A 12,500-nucleotide genomic window follows, 5' to 3' on the forward strand; every position below is an offset into this window, starting at 1 on the left:
CTAAATGTAAACTTGAGGAAATTTTGAAAAATCTACAAAAAAAAAACTGCATCACGCTATGTTATATGTTTCGGAGCAATAAGTACTTGTATTGATATTGGGAATTTTATGCACATATAACTATGGCATCTACTAACCTAGATTATCTTCATCGTATACCGCTTTCTCTCGCATAAGTAAGTTCCGAGTGTGTACGTCTATGTCTTTGATTATACATTCAAAACCATACACTGCAAGACAGCTCAGTTAATGCTTTAACTCCTCTTATAAGAGTGAATTTACATCGGGCACCATAATCATCTCAGAACTGTTCTCAAGTACATATCTACGTAGATATTTTTATAATGGTTTCAGGGGTTTTCATATCAGTCACAGTTGACATTCTTCTGGATATATGCCGTCTTCTTTCATACTTTATTTGCATTTCCATATAATTCCCCCGTATTGGAATCTTATCCCGAGTCGCTCATTATTTCCAAAGTCCCAATTCATCATCGGTCCTTTCGGCTGCACCAATTCTGACTACGGCTTTTGTAACGTGCACGGACGGGATGCCGAATGCATTTTTTGTCGAAGGACAAGAAGCAGAAGCCAGAAAGCCGAACGGACAGAAAGCCGAACAGACATAATGCCGAACAGACACAATGCCGAACAGACATTAAGTCGAACGGACAAAATGCCGAATATTGCTAAGATTACGAAAGATAAATATAAGCAAAAATAATAATAAGATGATAACATTTGCTGAGAGACATAGATAACTTTTCACTAATTCGATAATTACTATTTAACCGCTTGTTTAATTAACAATTACCTAGTTTACTAATACTGCTTTGTAATGATATATATTTTGTATTTATTAAAATTTTACTATAAGAAAAAAAAACAATAATAATAGTTTTTTTTTTTCTTCAGTCGTTAGAAATATGTCAGGGTTCGCCTTTTCCCATTTTCGCATTTTGATTTGGGTTGGCAATTCTGACTAAAGAGCAATGCCAAATGCCCCAGGGCCCTGTGTTAATGGCATGCAGGAAAAAAATTCGTATTTATTCTCGAGGAGGTCAAAATTCGGCATTCTTTTATGCTTGACACTAAGGCCAGCTGCGTTTGGCTTTTAGAGTGCATTGCTCTTCAGTTTAATTCTAATGCATTCACTACGGTTTGTTGATTTGCAATGCAACACGGGAAAAATGAAATTCTAATTAATAATTATTTATGGTGTTTTTTGAGCTTATGAAAACGAAAATGAATAAAGTGAGCTCCTAGGAGGGATGAATGATTCCATTATTGAGTTAGATCTCCTCTATTTTTTCTGCAAGCATTCACCACCAATGATAGATGGCGAAATACAACCGATTTTAATATGTAAAAAGAGAGCTCGGTATATCCTCTGCCATCTAAATTCAAAATATATTACCTTCCTGCTTATTCTTCTATGATTAATAATTCAAGAAACATTTCATGAATAGTTCCTCCTGCGAATCATTAGAGCCAAAAAGCTACATCGACTGAAATGATTTTGATTGCCATTTAGTAGTTTTGGGAATAAAAATCTTCCTGCTAGATATGTTGCTTCATACTTAATTTGACTCCTTAGTCTTGTTTTTTTTATTATATTAAATTCTGGCATTTGTTACTGAAATTGACTCCTTATTCTTGTTTTATATTTAATATGACTCTGGCATTTGTTACTGAAATCGTAGAGCAATGAATGGCCAAGCAGTTAAAATGATAAAATGGTAGCACATGATTAAAAAAATCACAAAATGTCAGGTAAACTATTTTTAAATAACAGAAGACAAGCAGAAAATTAACTTTTATTACTAAATCTAAAATCTACTTGATGTTTGTAACGTTTTTATTCAGGAACCTTCAAAACACTTATGTAAGGATTCGACAGATGACCAAGATTTTACTATTATTTTATATAGCAGTATGACACAATATAGTAAGTATCTACTGCAACGCTATTGTATTGTTTGGTCCATTCACCAGGAAACAGAAAGCTGTTCATTACACCACGTACCCATAGCACTATTTCCCGCCGATCGTGATAACAGTCACTGCGTTGCAATTCATTAATGAATCAAAAGGTATTTTTAAATTGTTGCGCACCAAGTGTCATTTTTGGTCAAACAGATGATTAATACCGCGGCCTCGTTCCCGTCAATCGTCTATCGGAATGTTTACCGCTATTTATTTATGGTTTTGACTATGTTTATGTTTCTATATACCGTCTTTTGTTGTGTTTTTATGCTCATCTCTAAGGGGCCGGTAGTACAACCTCACTATGGTAGATTCACATCTCCCGTGCATCTGATGCCTAGGCCAGTCCCTTACGACGCTCCTGACTGGTTGTCAAAAGTATCCCTCAGGAGAGGCGGAACATACATCCTGAATATGTTTAATCTCTCGAGAGACTGAGAGTTTCCAGCCTTGTGATTGGCTTATCAACAGCCAATTAGGAGCGTCGTAAGGAACTGGCCTAGGTATCAGATGCACGGGTGATGTGAATCTACTATAGACATGGTGCCCTTTTTGAGCGAAGACTTGCGTACATAATTTCTTTTCCATTAAGATTTTTTAGCCTTTAGGACTTTTAGACATTTACAGAATACATTACTAAGTCTCCTCTCCTTCATAAAGGAGTGCAGTGTAAAAAGAATTTTATTACATCGAGAGGGGATTTTCTTGTCCCTCAATTATAGCAATGAAATCCTGACTTGTTTTTCCATAAGATATTTTTCCATAAGATGACTATCATCAAACCTAACCGACAAGGTCTTCGAAAAAAATCCATATTTCGAAATCAAGACTAAACGCACGTAAATTTTGGATGGTTAAAGTATACAAAGAAAGTTAATTTTAGATGGATAAAAAATAGTATCGTTTAACGAATGGGAAAATCCGAGAAACTTTAACAAACTTCGAGAAGATCTTCCAGGGTAACAAACGGTTCAAGGAAAGCGGATAATAATTTCCCTAATAAAATCAGTAGCGTCACGTTCAGTTAGTGCTTTAAAAAGGAAACTATTCTCTGTCTAAGAAAGAAAGTATTTTTCTTGGACTTTATTTACTAATATTCCTTTAGCAGAAACCATTGATATATGCATCAACAACTTGTTTAATGACTCCAGCAGTATCCGTAATTTCAATAAACAACAGTTACACAAACTACTCACATTAGCTGCGTCTGAATGTTATTTTATGTTTAACGCAAATGTGGAAACCCTCTCGGTCCTACTTTGGCCAATGCCTTTTGATCTCATCACGAAGTTGTTTGGTTAGATAATTGTCCAGTTCTTTTAAACCACTGTTCTAGCCGACGTTATGTAGATGATACATTTTTAATTTTTAGATCTGAAGAACATGTACCCTTGTTTCTTGATATTTTAACTCAAAACACCAAAATATTGAATTTACTTCAGAAGAATAGAGAACAATAATACTTTAGCTTTCCTTGACGTGCTCGTAAGTAAACACAGCGATAACACTTTTTCAACATCAGTTTACAGGAAACCAACATTTACAGGACTCACAACTAAATTTTCTTCATTCATCCCTATAGTTATAAACGCAATTTAGTCTGTACACTTGTGACCCGTGCCTTTAACATTTTAGTCTTCATTCAGAATTTCAGTATATAAAAGAAATGCTTCAAAAAACGGTTTAATAATGCTTTCATAGATGCATATGTTGGTAAACAGCTAAAAAAGTTATTGTTCCCGAAAGTTTTCCATTTAAAAGCCAATAAGCAGTACTGTATTTTACACCATGTTTTTCTATGGCAATAAGAGTTTTTCTGTTAAAAATAGACTACTAAAACTTTTAAGAGAATTTTATCCTCAAGTTAATGTTAGGGTAGTGTTCAAGCCTAAGTATACTATTGGTGGTTTGTTGAAGTACAAAGACATCGTACCCCCAGAACTACAGTCTCATGTTGTATATAAATACAGTGCAATTGCTGTAATGCAATTTACGTGGGAAAAAGAAAGCAAAGCGCCAAGCACGCGTACGATGGTTTGAACACTGGGAAGATCAGTTAGGACAAACAGGCTGTTAGCAAAAACCACCATTCAGTGCCATACGGGATCACGCAGAAAATAGTGATCACCCTCTAAGGTTAGATTCATTTTCCATTCTCTCTAGTCGAGTGGCCCCCCATGGAGCTGGCAATAGTAGAAAGTCTCTACACTTTAAAGTTGAAACCTTCCCTCAGTAACAACGAGAGGTCCACGGAGATGCTTTTTTTTTTTAATTTTTAGTGTGTATGTTTGTAAGTGTTTACAATATAAAATGTTAGTCCATATATATAAAAGACTAAAACTAAAGAGGTCAACCAGATTGCTTGCAGGAATGTGATCAGACTAGAGACGCTAAAGATGACGTATACAATAAGTATGTAGGCTAAGATAACATGCCGTCACCTGTAGTCATTCAATTGTTTATAAACTTTAGTCCAAGCTTCCTGCTTGAGACAAACACCGTGACCTATAGCTCAAGCGGCCTACGTGATCTGTAGCGTGTCTCATTTTGATTGTGTGTTCGTATGTAACTATGTCATCTGATAGTATGTTCATATGTTCGAGCTACTATCTGCTTCCTTCATAACTTGTAACAGAGATGTAGAACAGGCAGAACAGAGTTAGCTATCGTCATTAGAAGACCTGTATCTCTTACCTAAGCTTTATCATGTAGAGAGAACAGAAGTAGCCATCATCATTGGCAGAAGCGATCAAGCTATCGTTATTAGAAGACTTGTACAATCATATCTGATCTTCAGCATGTAAAACTTCAGAAGAATATATATATTTTTTATACCATGAGTTTAACACATCATCGTCATAAACAAGAAGATAATCCCGACTTCGTAAGTGATCTACAACACAAAACACTCCATTGAAGATGGAAGTGCAATACCAACCGACTTAGCGTAAGATTATCGCAAGTCTAACATTACCTCATAGGGCGCCTTATCATACAAGGCACAAGCCCTAATATTGGTGGCAGTGGACCAGAAGAACTCTACAACTTCTCCGAAGAAAAATCAGAATAATGAAGTATCATATAAGAACTCTTTAACGACGACGAAAGCAAGAGATTCTTCAAGCAACTTAGTATCATCGTTTAGTGAATAACTTCAAGAAACAAAACCGACGTGTCCTTTTTTCCTACGGCAAACACAAGCTTCGTCTCTCATTAGAATCATTCAAGAAAAACATCGTTAGTGAGCGTTTCCGGCACTTCAAGAAACAAACCGAACGCGTCTGCAGCATCGGATCTTTCAAGGGCTCGAATCATCGAAACAACGCGCACGGGGGAGGGGGGAAACTGAAGCCAAACCAGGTTCATCCGCTAAATAGAGAAGGAGGACCAAGGCCGTGTGTCGTTATCGGAACACCGTGACTTCCCACAAAAAGCAAGCTAAGTACAATTTTTTATTCATTTGGAGTAACTTTGAGTGTTTCCTTTACAGGTCGAATTTCGTTATTCCTGTGCTGAAGTTACGAGACATTCTTAATCTTACTTTTTTACAGAAATTATCTACCTCATTGAGATTTCGCTACTGAGTTTTTATCTTTGAGTGTCTGTTCCAGAAGTTCTACTGAAATATCATAATCATATACTATGTAATTTTATCATTTTGGGTGATTATTAATCTCTTACGTAACAAATCATATTAAACAGTGAATATGCGTTTACGCAGTGGAACGTCTGTATTTATACAGATGCATGGATAGGGTCGTAAGCACCGTAGTGATTAGAAAACACACAAAAACAAGTGGAACACCCGTACAAATCTAGATAAATTAGAGGTAACACTATTTCGGGTCATGACAATAAATGCCCTTCCTTGCAAGTCCCCGATCGCAGTTTTAGCCTTGAGTTTTTTGTTTTTTATTATATAAAAATATCGACTCAATGACTCAACTTAACTTTAAAATATGGCTGGATTGCAAGGAATAAAACATGTCTGTAAAAAACTTTCATCAGCTAAATGCGCGACCAGGATCCCTCACTATTTCAAAATTTTAGCAAAGAATGAAAGTACAAACAGTTAATATGGAATGCAGTAGTGATAAACTTGTCTTATTAGTAATCGCTCAGTTCCTAATAGTTCGTCATTCATTGCTTTATAGTACCCAGCAACATAATGCTAAAAACACACAATACGTTGCCGATGGTAATAAAGAGGAAGGATCCTATTATTCACAAAAAGAAATAGAAACAGTAGCCCGTTCAGAATCAAACAAGCAAACTCGGTGACTGTGTCCACATATCAAAAGCGGTCAAGGTCAGTCAAAACTGCCGAAGTGTTTCAACAGCATAGCAAATTCCACACAATAGCGACTCTAGCAGATGGGGAAAAAACGCGATGTTGGTTCATACATGCAATATCTTTTGAATTAAAAAGGATTTTCCTATGAAAACACACGACTGATAAAGTATCAGAGCAGGTTTTCGTTTAATTTAATACATTAAGTTATAATAATACTGGTGGATTAAGCCCCAACTGTAACGCGCCGTAAAAATTAGAATATTGTTTATTTCTTTAGTACACGTAAATCTTGTTTATTTTACGGATCACCGTCTGTGTTCGAACTTCCCTAATGAGAGAAGTCCGGATAAGCGAGCGTTTACAGATACCTCATAGTTATAAAAAAACATTGATCTGACTAGTGTAATTGTAAGATACCCATCCTAGGGATACAAAAAAATATATATTACATCCTGCAAAATAAGGCGTTTTGGTCAAAAGAAAATCTATAATCTTCAAACATAGTAAAAGCAGTTTGAAACAAAAAAAGAGACAAATGAATCAAATAATAACTTATATAAAGGAACATACATTTGTCTCATAAATCGAACATTGTTCAAATGACCCAACAGAATCCCCACAAACCGCAGTCGCACTTTGCACGCAAATCTCGAGAAGCATGCACCCTCGAATGTCTTAGTGCGTGTAAAAAGACTTGCTGGGAATGAAATTTTAATCCTTCCCGACACTCTGAAATATAACGATTTCCGCGAACAAAGCCCTAGACACGGTTGACTCACAGCAACAAGTGAAAATAGTAACCACAAAAACCTATACATATAAATATCGCATTTTTTTTTTATTGTTGCTAATTTTTAATCACGCCCAATCAGTCGTAGGAGAATCTCCTTATACTCTATCTAAAGTAATATCCGTAAAGTCATTGAAGCAGAGGTGATTCAGCAGAAATTTTTTTTTATCTTTTTTACCTGAATACCAGGAGTTTTCTCCACTAGCGTGATCTCTGGGAGAAAAAAACGGATGTCATTGAAAACAAAATACGGGTATAAGGACAAACATAAAGCTATATACTACCTTCGTGTAGAACCCCAATGAAATTTCAAAATAGAGATAAATGACGAAGTGAAAAATGTAATAATAGGAGTCATTAGGAAATCAAATAAGCCCTATAATTTTCCCTCAAACGTCTGCCATAAAAAGATCGGACTTCTTTTGGCGTATCTGCGTAGATTTCTGACGCTTTTAAACAAGGAAACGACTCCCGATAGTTTCCAGTGCCATGTACGACGACATCTTATCTCTGTTAGGTTGGAATAAATTTTTTTCACCCCAATTTGGACTTACTTGAAAGCTTTTTTTACCAGATACCATTACCTAAGTGATTGTACCTCATACACCGTTTTCAGCACACTCAGGGGACTTATCAATTTTTACGTATGCCTCCGGCTTACGTTGCACCCCAATTACAATATATGTTGGAGACTTTTTAGGGGATACCCTACATGCCTATATAGATGATCTTGTAATCTTTCTAATACCTTAGAAGTACATTCACATAAACTAGAGATAGTGCTACAGAGACAAAGACAAATAATCTCAGAGTAAATATCTAAATGTGAGTTTTTAAAAAAACCGAACAGTTATTTAGGTTTTAGTGTCTAGTCCAAGGTCTTAAAGTAGTCCATGGTAAGGTGTCGGCTATTCATAACTTTCCGGTACCTATTAACGTAAATAAAAGGGGATACAGCACTTTTGCGCTGTAGTGGGTATTACAAATCGTATGAAATATGTAACCTCTTCAATCATGACAGCTCCTTTAACAGATTTTACGAAGAAGAGCGTAAGATTTATTATGGGCAAAAAAAAGCATTCAACAGGCGTCGATATCTTAAAAGCGGGAATAATGCAGCCAAACTAACTTAAAAAATCCTTGATTTAAATAAAAAGGAATTTTTTTTTATTGTAACAGACGCCTCAGACCAAGGGGGAAAAGAGGGATACTACTTCAGCAATATGATAAACAGTTTTCTTTTCCTATAGCTTTTTATTCACGTAAACTAAAGCCCTCTGAAAGTAACTAGGCAGTAATAGGCAAGGAAAGGGCTAGGTTATCTTTTAACTAACTAGTACATTTTGAAGTTCATAATCTATGGCTATCCTGATAAAGTCCTTACGAACATGAGTCCTTTACCGAGTTTTTCTAAGGCTTAATCACAGTCCAAAAGGACTCGGTGACAAATGATCATTCAGGTCTTTGGAGCCAAGATAAGATATCTACCTGGAAAGCAAAATATCATAGCTGACGCATTATCCGCAATCCCCGCACCATACAGCAAGGAACCATTAATTGGACTAAAAGATATAGAAACATCCGTGCCTATTGTTAAAACCGTATCTAAACAGAAAATTCCTTTAACCCAAGAGATCGCGAGCATTGCATATCTGGGGTTTGGAGCGCAGAACTGTTACAAACTGAACAAAGCAAGTGTCAACAGCGATAAGCAAAAACAATAAACACCAAACAATAAACACTTCGAACGGAAACAGGGTCAGCGGCTAAGCAGGAAAACAATAAACACTTTTCGAGCAGAAACCCTAAAGCAAAAGTATATTTAAAGTATGTGTATCAGAATAATGTAATCAAATGTAATATTATATGTAGGTCCGTGACGAGGAAAAACCAACCCGAAGAAACACAGCAGAGGACTAACGACCAGGTAGTAGTAATATCTCTTTCATACCAATCGTCATAAAGGGTTGCATTCCGTCATCCAGGGTTCCTCCTATTGTCACAGAAAGCCAAATCACTGTTTTACTGGCCTACAATGCTTACAGATATAAAAGCACATAACTGATTGTAACACGTGTCATGAAAAAACAGGGACACACTAAAGACACCTGTCAGTTAAGGGCCTATCCTGTGCCCAAACTCATCTTGAAAGAATATACGTAGAAGATAACAGAATTACGAGTTTCGGACAGAGGGAAATAAAACACTTTCTTAGTGTTAATAGTTCTTTGACACGTTATATAGAATTTAATAGCACTAAAACAAACACTGCAATTGAGTTGCGATTAGGAATATTTATGAGTGCTAAATCAGTAAACATGGAATTCAACACTGATATCTGACTCGGGTGGTGTAAATCAATAATCTCCTTAACTCGTGTGAATCCTTTCCATTAAGAAAACCAATAATATATTTTATCACCAGAGTCAATCGGTTTGGTAGATAACGGATAATTAAATAGGAAGTGTCAAGTCTTATGAGTTACAACTCGTGATATTGGATCCGAAAAACTGGATTATAGCGGTTCTCGCGGTTTTAAATACCTTTATCATTTATATCTTGTATCTATAGAATTGAGCCGCAAGTAGCCTTATCGGTACGCCGCTAGAAACACTTTTCCACATATTCAAGCCAACCATTAATTTATCAAATTATATAAAAAAAAAAAATATATAAATAAATAATATAAAAAAAATAAAATAAATATGGATACAAGTGGAGTCAATATATACACTCGTAAGAAGTCGGAAGGGTTACAAATTATAATAAAAAAGGAATACGATAAAATCAAATAAGCAAAACGTAACCATAGTTACTTAAATATCCAAATATATATGCGTAAAGATTTTTGAAATCTAACTTAAACGCTTAGTAATGACAAATAAAAAGCTAAAAAGTTCAAAACCACATATCAAAACCTACTGACATATTGTCTGTCCCGGTTGATTTATATCGGAGTCAATGGAAAAAAAACAAAAAAAAATAAATAATAATAAATAAATAAATAAATAAAATAAAATAAAAGAGATTTTAAAGGTCAGGAGTCTAGAAGTGAAAATGTTATCTATGAATAATCCTATATGAATCTTATACAGGGCTAATAATATATATAGAATTTGTATGAAACCTTTTTCATTAGTTTGAATAGTTAAAGGGACATTTAATCTAACTAATTACAATTATGCGAGATTTTCCAACATGAAACTAATATATTGTTCAATTTTGGTACTGTTTTTTTTCAGACATTCTTTCATGTCGGGGTCGAGTATTAAAAAAAACAAAAATTTATCCTAAACGTCGTAATCTCTTACAGCAAGTAACGTAAACTCTTAAGCTGGTGACGACGTCATCAGTTCTAGAAGGTCTGTCGCGTTTGCCGTATCAGCATTGATTCCTTTTAACCTCAAATATCTGCTTTGCACAGGCTTCATCTCGCGCTTGCAAAGCAGATTGACTGGAGAAAAGGAATGCTTAGCCCGAATTCTCATGGGCAACGGGCAAGACGTTTCTATCCGTATGCGCAAATGCAACTAAGGAGTTGCAATCATTTTAAAAAATAATAAACAAAATAAGCAAATAGATTTCTATAACAACAAAATGAATAATTTTTTCTGAACCTCATAGACATTTAGAAGTTTATTTAGAAATTAGTACATAGTGGGGTTTTTTTCGTTGCATCTCCTACCTATTAATAAAGTTTTTTAAATTAACCTCAGAGGATGCGCGCGAGAAAAATTGAATATGAAACTTTGTTTTTTAGGGGCACACCTAGGATCAGATTTTATCACAACTCAATTTCAGTTAGCATAGAGAAATACAGAACAGATTAATATTCTCTTTGACTCTTATGTTGCCTGGCAATCTTACAAATAGCTCCATTTTCCACTTTTCTTTCGTCTAGAACTTACTACCAGTAATATCGAATTTCTTGAGATTCGTAATGATATCTATTTATTTTTTATAATTATGGATATTTTACAAGTCATTTCATAGACCTGGATAGGTTCATCATTGTTAAGCCATGGATAAAAAGGTTTGTACAGCGGACTCTTTTGAATTCCCAAAATATCAGCGAATTCATGTGGGTTAAGTCTGGTCTTAAATGGCTCTCCCCTCCCCGTATTTGGATGTCGTCTGGGGAAAATTTACTTTGCCCTTGTGACAAGTATAATTTCACTTGCAGGTGATTAATGGAACCTGGTTACAGTATCCTGCAGTACGAAGAGTTTCCACATCGCAACTTCAAAAAAATCGTTCGTCGCAGCGGACGACGGCAGTCGAGTAACAACCGCCTACAATGTGAAAGAATTTCATGGGACTTCTTCGACCGACACCGTATCTCGTCGTTAATCTCGTTTTATGCGGAACGCTCCCCGGCGGCTGTCGGAATCGACTACAAAGGGACATACTTCCGACAAATTACGACTCGAAGATATCAACTCTACTTTGCTGGCGAAGGGACTCGTGCCTGGGATGTTTTTTTTATTCATCGCGAACGTAATCATGTAGCTTAGGATGCAGAGAATAAGTATGAGCGCAAAATAGAACGTTGGACCCGCCAGGCAAATTTTCCCTTGTTTTAACCTGTGAAATAGGCCGTTTCATTTGGCTATAGGTGGTTTGTCTGGAACGTGTAATGGACGAAAAAGTTGTTCGAAAGCTATTGAAATTTGTGAGTAGTATAACTTCGGTCATGTATCCTATATATATAAATGATCGTAAATAACATAATCGAATATATTTTTTGCGTGTACGCACTAGGAATCTATATTAAAATGATCATTAAATAACGGAAAAATCCGAAATATATTTGCATGTACGCAATAGGAATCTATTTAAAGTGCACATATATTAAATCATAATTTTATGAATCAATATACATATTGTATAAAACAAATCAGGTAGCCTATAATCAATCTGTTACCTTTTATCTCGCCAATATCTGCAGTTATATATGAGTTAGTGTATGGATTAATGAATCAGTATATACATTTAGCATAAAAACAACGAATCAATCAGCAATTAAACATTAATAACTTTATCAATTATATATGAAATTTTTAATCAGTTAAAATATGTTTTTTTTATCATGTTAATCTTCATTCTATGCAATTGTAGAGTACATTAGTATTTTTTCTGTAGCATATATCTTAATGAGATGAAGTGAAAAAAACTGTATCATTATATATCACGTGATCATATTATTTACCAATATCATTGTTTTATATTTTATTACTTGAATCAATTCATTGTTACAATGAATTTTTATTTACTTAATATATATATTCACATAGTGTCTGTATCACTCTCCTATAAGCAAATGCAAGTCAAGTTTGAGTAATAATTTCAGTAGTTGATTTTGGTAGCTGACCCGAGCTTAAGTAAGTGTTTACATATAAAAAATATGGAATGTTAGTCCATATATATAAA

This window comes from Macrobrachium nipponense, chromosome 5, assembly GCF_015104395.2.
Source record: "Macrobrachium nipponense isolate FS-2020 chromosome 5, ASM1510439v2, whole genome shotgun sequence".
NCBI lineage: Eukaryota > Metazoa > Arthropoda > Malacostraca > Decapoda > Palaemonidae > Macrobrachium > Macrobrachium nipponense.